Source organism: Schistocerca gregaria, chromosome 1 (assembly GCF_023897955.1).
Source record: "Schistocerca gregaria isolate iqSchGreg1 chromosome 1, iqSchGreg1.2, whole genome shotgun sequence".
Lineage (NCBI taxonomy): Eukaryota > Metazoa > Arthropoda > Insecta > Orthoptera > Acrididae > Schistocerca > Schistocerca gregaria.
In genome coordinates, this window is record NC_064920.1 from 424,882,081 (window position 1) to 424,891,931 (window position 9,851).

Genomic DNA, 9,851 nt, shown 5'->3' on the forward strand with positions numbered 1-9,851 from the left:
AAAATCTTGTTCATTAACAAAACAATTTTGTGAAAAATGTGCTCTCTCTTTCTGATCCCACCACTGACAGTGGACTGCACAAAGGTGTTGAAGTGTTCTTGATGGGCTGCAGTTCATCTCCACTATGCCTGTTGTGAGATGAGTTCTACAGGATTGAGGTAGAAAGACCTCTATGCCCATTACATATGATAGAGATCTACAGCAGTAAGAAATTTGTACACAAAACAACTCTATGGGGGTAGACATTGTTATGCACAAAGCAGCAGTCTGGACCAACTGTAACAACTCTTGAAAAGTTACAAGTATTGTAATACAATCCCCCCCACAAAGATGTGATGTTCTGTACACACATCCAGTGTCCCTTAAACATTATTTTGTACACTGGAATGATACTCGTCAAGGAAGAACACATTTTTCTGTTCCACATGGGTTCAGTCTCAATGTTCCTTCACAATATACATGCCCCTCTCTGTACTACTATGAAGAGGAAAAAATTATTGGTCGCATGGCATACAGACCATTTGCTCTGAGTCTCGTCAAGGAAGAACACATTTTTCTGTTCAACATGGGTTCAGTCTCAATGTTCCTTCACAATATACATGCCCCTCTCTGTACCACTATGAAGAGGAAAAAATTATTGGTCGCATGGCATACAGACCATTTGCTCCGAGTCTCTGGTACAGATTCTTGATAAACTGCAAGTCCTGAGGCAGACAATTCTCTTGCTGTCACTGTTGAATTTTATCGAGCAGTTACGTCAATGTGGCACTGGGCTGTGGGAAACATTTCCTATTTATAAGAACCAACCATATCTAGTTTAGTATCCCTAGTATGCAAGATATATGAAACAGGTGAAATACATGCAGACTTGAATAAGAATGTGATAATCCCAATATCACAGAGGGTATGTGCTGACCTTTGGATTCTTCTGCAACATCACATTCCAGAAGTTCCTATTCTGTTATTGTTCATATCATTTATCATCCACATTACACTTCCAAATAAGGCTACACGCCAGAAATATTTTCGGAAAAGGACTTACTAACAAATTTATATCATAACTTTTTCTCTTCTTAAGAAAAGCTTTCCTTATTATTACCTATCTGCATTTTACATTCTCTCTACTATGGCCATTGTCAGTTTATTTTGTTGCCAAATTACGAAAATTCATTTCAAAACTCATTTTCCCAAATCTGCAGTGCTGGCCACTGAAAGTTCAACATCAGGAAAAAAGGAATTTTGACTTTTTCCCTTCTTTTACTTTTTACATAGAAGGAAGAAAGCATGATTAAATTTATAAATGATTTGGGGGTATACGGGGTGCAAAATTTAACAGAGAGCTGCCACCTCTGGCAGCAACAACGGCAGTAACCCTGCTGGGCAACAAGTCAAACTGAGATTGGCTGACATATTAAGTTGGAAGAATGGGGGCGAGATGTTGACATTCCCAGTGCTTTAGATATCACTACATTGTCCATGTGGATAGTTTTCTTGCTGTAAACATGTTCATTTCTTGAATCTAGTTACATAAAATAACTGTACGAACCAGCACAGCTGAGTGAACAATATGCCAGTCCTTTCGGGTGTTAGTTGTGTAGGGCCATTGAGAGATCCTGCGAATTCCAACACATGCTGGTAGACATTTCTCCTCGTCAAATGAGGTGTAAAACACTTTTCTCACAAACATTCATCTTAGATACATAATGAGGATGGCATTAATTCCACCTGCTTTGTGGGGTCAGACTGAAATGCATCACTTGCACTTCCAAGCAGGTGGTACACTTCATGCCAATTCGTAATTTCTTGTATGCAATCTTCACAGTGTTACAGTTTTAATGGCCAGCTGTCTAATTCCCTAGGCATCACTAGATTTAACTTCATTACTCTATTTTGACTTTTGTTGGTCTTTATCTTATAACTTAATTTCCATGGCATTATCCATGCCATTCAACTGGCCTTCCAAGTAATTTTCTCTGTCTGATACAATTACAGTGTCATCAGAAAACCATGAGTTTTGTTCTGCCGAAACTAATTTCCTATCCAAATTCATGGTTTCTAGTGCCATTTACTCACTGAACAACACAAGGGCCCACACTAAAACCCTGTTCTATCTACCTAACTAATATCTCCCTTTCATGTTCAGCTCAAATAACTACTGTCTGGTTTCTGTATGAATTGTATATTTTTCTCTCTGCTACCTTCTGAATTTCAAACAGTGTATTCCAGTCAATTCTGTCAAGCTTTTTCTACATCTACAAACCCTACTAATGCAATCTGTTGTCTTAGATAACTTGTAGTGTCTGCATTTTCCTGATGATTGGTGCTGCATTGATCCTGAACCCAAAATGATATTTTCCTCAGTTCAACTTCTACCAGTCTTTCCATTCTTCTGTTGATAATTTGGAATCTGTGCGTTCTTCCGTATAATTTATTTGATGTCCCCATTTCTTCTCCTTCCTCATTCCTACAAACAATATTGTCATTACTAATTCTGTAACTATTCCTGCCATTGTAAAAACTTATTCTGTGGTTAACTTTGCTAACCCTGCAGAATCACAAGTTCAGCTATCCCATGTACATTCTCGAATTAGGCGGTATTAAATCTTTTTGCAACATGTTTCCCGTGATATTGTATGTATAGAACTTAAGCAACTGCTAATTGGGGAGTGTACAACTGGCCCTCTGTAGTGTAGCCTTCTGCTGTTAATCATTACTTTCCACTCTGGTAGTCTGAATCTATGAATTTCCCTAATAATTATAACAATGCTGATCTTTTGTGCACCCAGTGATTGGCATTCATCTGTTTGGGCTTATTCAGCTCAGCTTGTATAGCCCTGTCCCCTATTGTATGCAGGAAAGTGTTTTTATTTGTAGATGGGACGGGGATTCCCCTGGAAGAGACATCACATACGCTATGCACACATTCAAAAATGAGCTTGACTTGTTCAGAAATAAACTTAGAATGTGTTAGAAAATATTTAAAAACCAACAGGAATTTGTTTCAAAATCATATGAATAATCGATAGACCAACAGCTCTGGATGTAGGTGCTTTGTGAAACATGATGGTTTTCTTTAACAGTATGAATTTGGCACCCTTGAAATTGCCAACCTGACAGATACCTCAGTTTGCCCCCACTCCCCTATATCCAGGCCTGGCATGGAAAGCATCATTAGATCAGGTTTTGTATGAAGAACACAGTCATGACAGTGCAACAACACTTAAAATGTAAAGTGGCAAATTGTAGCATCTAACACTGTTGTGATTGCAGCCTGACATTGTAAGTGTCACCAAGAGGCTGTAGGCTGTTCATAAGAATAGCGCAGGCTGGAGTTACAAGAGTCATCCATCTTCTAGGATGGCAGATTTTAGATGTATATTATGATGTCCATTTAATGTTTCAGGTATTTACAAACTTTTGTGTTCACAAAACTAATATTGAAGGTTACTAACATTACAGATTAAAGTGAAAAGCAAGTTAAACAAAAACCAGACCATTAGCAAATCTGCTGGTATGAAATTTTGATTTGAAGATGAAAATTCCATTACTGTATAAAGCTGTCATGATGAGGCGCATTGTAACAATGAAATATCAGGCTGCTCTCTCCAACACTAGTTTCTCAATTTCTACACCATACGTTCCAGATACTGTTAACCTGTAACCTACAATACAATTTTTTTAAAAAGTTAATAATGGCTCTAGGGTTCCTATTCTATTAAAAGTTCTCTCATGGTTCACAGCCATAAATATAAATCATTGTGGCTTCTAAGCATCAATTTGTTTAAAATGTTGTACAATTTGGAGATATGTAGAAGTTCTCTTCCATCACTTCTCTTCGAAAATATTTTCCCTTTGCTGTTGGCCACTCATTACTACTGCAAGTGTAAGAATAACTCAAATAGCACAAAATCACTGAGTCGTCAAGTATTTGGGGGATACCCTGCCTTGCACTCTTTTAATTCTGGTATAAATGCTTGTCATAATATCTTACTTGAAATAGTTTTGCAGTACAAACTTCACTGAAGCTCTCCTGTGAAACTTTCAGAACTAGCACTCCTCCCCCTGCGGGTCCAGGGGTTAGAATAGGCTTGAGGTACTCCTGCCTGTCGTAAGGCAACTAAAAGGAGTCTAATGATTCAGCCTTTGTGATGGTCCCCTATAGGTTTTTACCTCCAGTTTTCAAAATTTTCCCGAAGAGTGAGCCAATTGGGAAAGGGCACCGAGACCTCTCTCACCCTTCGTCGACGTGGATCTGTACTTCCATTTCTCCTCCAGCTGTTGGGCGAGGTCACCCCCCTGAGTGTGTTTTCCTCCATCCTCTGTGCAGTATTGCTTTCTTCACTGTTGGCGATAATGGACTACATTGCTCGTTTGCGCTAGATAGTCAGTCTGTTGTGGTGGGGCCACCATGTACCCTATTGGTTGTAGCCCCCTGACCACACAGTGGTCGCTCTGCTGATGCCTGTACCGTTAACTCCCCACATATGCCAAGGAGTAGATGCTCATCACCCTGCGGCATCAGGATTGGGTGGCGCTTGTGGGGAGGGCCCCTGGTCAGAGTGGGTGGCATCAGAACGGATGACACGCCATGAAGCGTAGTACGTCATCTCTTGCTGGTGGTCGAACACCAGCAGTCTCTAAGCGATCAAGGTCTAACTTCAGTGCTAAGAAATATGACCCCAAATTGTATCCCCTCCCCCACCCCTTCCCCCTTGCCATACCATGGGAAGAACACGAGGCTAAGGATGGCAGCAAAGCTTATTCACCCTGGTACCTCGTATGTACAAGAGTTGGTGGGGGAATCTTTCTTGTCGATGAAACCTCGGTTTTTTTGTGGAACTTTTAGAGGACAAGTTTGGGAGGTGGAGGGCTTGTCTAAAATGCAGTCAGGGTCGGTCTTGATCAAAACAGCATACTCTGACTAGTCATGGGCACTACTCGCCTATGACAAGCGTGTTTCCATCACGCCCCATAACAGCTTGAACATGGTCCAGGGTATCATATTTCACAGGGACCTTCTTTTGCAGTCTGACGATGAGCTGAGTGCCAATTTAGAGCAACAAGGTGTCCATTTCATCTGGCCCATGCACCGGGGTTTGAGGGGTAATCAGGTTGCCACCAGTGCCTTCATCTTGGCCTTCAAGGATGACACAGTATCTGAGAAGGTCAAGGTGATGGTCTACCGCTGTGATGTAAAACCATATGTCCCTCCCACGATGCGGTGCTTTCAGTGCTGGAAGTTTGACCATATGTCCTCCCGCTGCACCTCCATTATCACCTTTTGGGATTGTGGATGTCCACATCCCAATACTCCCTGTGCCCCGCCTCCCGTCTGTGTCAACTGTGAAGAGCACCATTCACCTTGCTTGCCAGACAGCAGGATTCTCCAGAAGGAAAGTAAAATAAGGGAATACAAGTCCCTGGACCGACTGACCTACACTGAGGCTAAGAGAAAATATGAGAGGCTGCATCCTGTGCATATGAAGTCAACCTATGCCACCACTATGAGACAATGGTTCTACCATCTTCCATTCTGCTGCATACAGTTGGCTCTGAGCTGTCAGACTCCACCTGCCCCCTTGATGATGGGGGCGTTTCCCTCCCTGTTGTTCCTGCATATCCTACTTCAGGAGCAACACCCACCTCTCAGGCAGAGAAGCGTAAGTCTTCTTCGGCTCCTCTTGCCAGGAAGGGATCCCTTGGGTCACTCCCTTCCCAGTTTCCTACCAGTTGCTGACACCTACCAGTGGCTGAAGCAACCACAGGTAGCTGGTCGTAGGGCTCCATGGTCCTCCTCAGTCCCTGAGACTGAATCAGTGAAGCCCTCCCACCTGGACAAACCTAAGGAGCAGTGAGAGATACCTATAAAAGAAGAGACCCCCAAGAACCAAGGTGCTGCAGTGATACCCACACCACCACTACCTACAAGCTCTGTGTCTGATGATGAGGTGGAGATTGTGGTGTCGCTGGGCCCTCAGACACAGTGGATATAAATTGCACAGGTACTCATCTGGTGACCCTGAGGCATCCCTCATTGAGTGTTTCATGCGTTCCCAGTCTCACGATCATGTCATCCTCCAGTGGAATTGTGGCGGTTTTTTCCACCACCTGGGCTGAATTACGGCAGCTGTTAAGCTTTACACCTGCTTTCTGCATTGCCCTCCAGGAAATCTGGTTCCCTGCAATGCAGACCCCTGCCCTCCATGGCTATAAGATATATTACAGGAACTGTAGTGACTATAATCAGATGAAGTTTGTGTTTATGTCCTAAACTCAGTGTGTAGTGAAACTGTGCCCCTTCAAAGCCCTCTTGAAGCTGTGGCTGTCAGGATAAGGGTGATGCAGGAAATAACTGTTTGCAATGTATATATTCCTCCAGATGGTGTTTTACCCCTGAATGTATTGGCTGCACTGATTGATCAACTCCCTAAACTTTTCCTACTTTTGGGAGATTTTAATGTGCATAACCCCTGTGGGCTGGCACCATGCTTACTGGCCATGGCAGGGAGGTCAAAAATTTCCTGTCATGACTCGACCTGTGCCTCTTAAATAAAGGTGCTTCCACACATTTCTGTGTGGCACATGGCACATATTTGACCATTGATCTCTCGGTTTGCAGCCCTGGCCTCCTCCCATCTATCCACTGTAGAGCAGATGACGACCTGTGTGGGAGTGACCACTTCCCCATCTTCCTGTCACTTCCCCAGCATCATGCCTATGGACACCTACACAGATGTGCTTTAAACAAGGCAGACTGGGAAGTCTTCAACTCTGATGTCACCACTGAATCTCCCCTACATGGTACCATCGATGTTGTCATTGAGTAAGTCACTATAACGATCGTTTCTGCAGCGGAAAACACGATCCCTTGTTCTTTAGTGTGTCCCCGGCGAAAGACAGTCCCTTGGTGGTCGCCGGAAGTTGCTGAGGCAATTAAAGAGTGTCGGCGAGTTCTACAGCGACATACATGGCACCCTTTCCTAGAGCACGTAATAGACTTTAAGCAGCTCTGTGCCCGCGTTTGCCAGCTTATAAACCGATGGAAACAGGAGTGTTGGGAGAGGTACGTGTCGACCATTGGGTGCCATATGCCACCTTCCCAAATCTGGATGCAGATCAGATGTCTTCCTGCGTACCAGACCCAACAGGTGTCCCAGGCGTTAACATCAATGGCATGTTATCTACTGATGAAAACGTGATTGCTGAACATTTTGCTGAGCAAATGCTTGAGCCTCTGCGTCTGAGAACAACCCGCGACCTCCCCTCCTTCACCTCCCTCAGCCTTTCGCACCCTCTAACGGTGGATGGAAAGGAAAGTCCTCTCGTTCACTACCCACCACAGTGGACCCTATAATGCCCCATTTACAGAGTGGGAGCTCCTCAGCGCCTTTGCCCATTGCCCTGACTCAGCTCCTGTGCTGGATCATATCCACAGTCAGACGATTAAACATCTCTCATCTGACTACAAGCGACATCTCCTCGTCATCTTCAACCAGATCTGGTGTGATGGCATCTTTCCATTGCAATGGTGGGAGAGCACCATCATTATGTGCTCAAATCTGGTCAAAATGATGTGGATAGCTACCAGCCCGTCAGCCTCACCATCTTTCTTCGTAACGTGCTGGAATGTACAGTGTGTTGGCAGTTGGGGTGGGTCCTGGAGTCATGTGGCCTACTGGTTCCATGTCAGGGCAGCTTCTGCCAGGGTCGCTCTACCACTGATAATCTTATGCCCCTCGAATGTGCCATTCGAACGGCCTTTTCCAGACGCCAACATCTGGTTGCCGTCTTTTTTGATTTATGTAAAGCATATGACACAACCTGGTGACATATTCTTGCCACATTGTATGATTGGGGGTGTCCGGGACCATCTCACCATTTCTGTATGCAGACGACTTCTGCATTTCATACTGCTCCACCGGTGCTAGTGTTGCCGAGTGGCACCTGCAGTGAACCATCTACTAGGTGCAGTCATGGGTTCTAGCCCATGGTTTCCAGTTTTCTGCCACAAAGTCGTGTGTTATGCATGGCGCCATTCATCCAGAACCAGAACTTTACCTTAATGACAATCCACTCACTGCAGTGGAGACATACCGATTCTTAGGACTGGTTTTTGATCCCTGATTTACTTGGCTTCCTAACCTTTTGCAGCCCTCTCACAGGGAATCAGTTGTCCTAACACATGGCTACCTCCTCTGTTGCGAGGATCCACCTCGTTATCACTGTGGCTCACATATGACTGTTGTCCAAACCTTGCTGGGCTGCCTCCTTTTAGCCACTCTGTGGCGAAAATTCTAACCATCCCAGCACCCTATCTTCGGTGTTGGGCGACAATGCCTCAACAGCATTTTTAGTTTTAAGTTTTATTCATGAGGCTGGGCTTTATAATTAGATCTAAGTTTTAGCACATGTCCTTTGTCCCTCTGTGTCCTCCACCCTAGTGCTCTTAGGTTGGAGATTTTAATGTGTTGGAGAGTGGCAGGCTTCTCCTTTTTATTCTCATGGTCAGCCAGCCTTGGTAATCTGCTCTCTTGTTTTGATCTCTTCTAAATGTCTCTTGTGTATCTCTGTGGTGTTCTTGGCCGATTTTGTCCATTTTAATATTTATTGCCCCTCTGTCATTCTTGTGATTTTTCTCCTTTCTTCCAGCTGTGTTTTGTATGTCTCGATTATTTTACTCCCACCCTTCTGGAATTATTTTAATCGGAGCGATGAACCGATGACCTAGCAATTTGGTCCCTGACCCCCCCCCCCCCCTCTTTTAAACCTACCAACCAACTAGCACTCTTGGAAGAAAGGATATTGCGGAGACATGGCTTTGCCACAGCCTGGGGATGTTTCCAGAATGAAATTTTCACTCTGCAGTGGAGCATGTGTTGATATTAAACTTCGTGGCAGATTAAAACTGTCTGCCGGACCAAGACTCGAACAAAGGACCTTTGCCATTCGCTGGCAAGTGCTCTACCATCTGAGCCACCCAAGCATGACTCATACCCCGTCCTTACCGTCAGCACCTCATCTCCTACTTTCTAAACTTCACAGAAGCTCTCCTGCGAAACTTGCAGAACTAGCACTCCTGGAAGAAAGGATACTGCAGAGACATAGCTGTACCACAGCCTGGGGGTTTCCAGAATGAAATTTTCACTGTGCAATGAAGTGTGCATTGGTATGAAACTTCCTGGCAGATTTAAACTGTGTGCCAAACCGATACTCGAACTCGAGACCTTTGCCTTTCATGGGCAAGTACTCTACCAGATAGAAAATACTGTTCTTCTGAAACACAACTAGCTCATCATTCACACATAGTAATGAGTGCTATCAATGGATGAACTCAAATTGATTCCATGTTTCTAGATTTCTAGATAGTGCTTGACACTAATCCTTACTAGTGGCTTTTAATCAAACCGGGCCTATGGAGTATTGTCTGAGTTGTATGACTGGATTTGTGATTTCCTGTCAGAAAGATAACAGTTCTTAGTATTTAATGGAAAGACTTTTATATTAACAATGAGGAAAGAAGATTGGACTGAAACATTGTGTGCATAAAGCATGAATATGAAGTATGATGCATTTCTTAATGCACTAATATCATTTTTATACAGTCATTCCCGAAATTAAGTGTCAGGAAGGTCAAAGCAGGAATAGATTGCCAAATAAATAATTGAACTCAGGACTAAAGCGAAGGAACTTAGACAAACAGGGAACATGGAGACACATCAAAAGTATCAGTAGTAGTACAGGCGATAAACAAGAGGGGCAAAATTCAATTCAAGAAACAGAGCCATAGCAAATTTCAATCGTAAAACTAAAACAGCATGGGATATATTAATCACTGAAAGATGTGGTCAAAA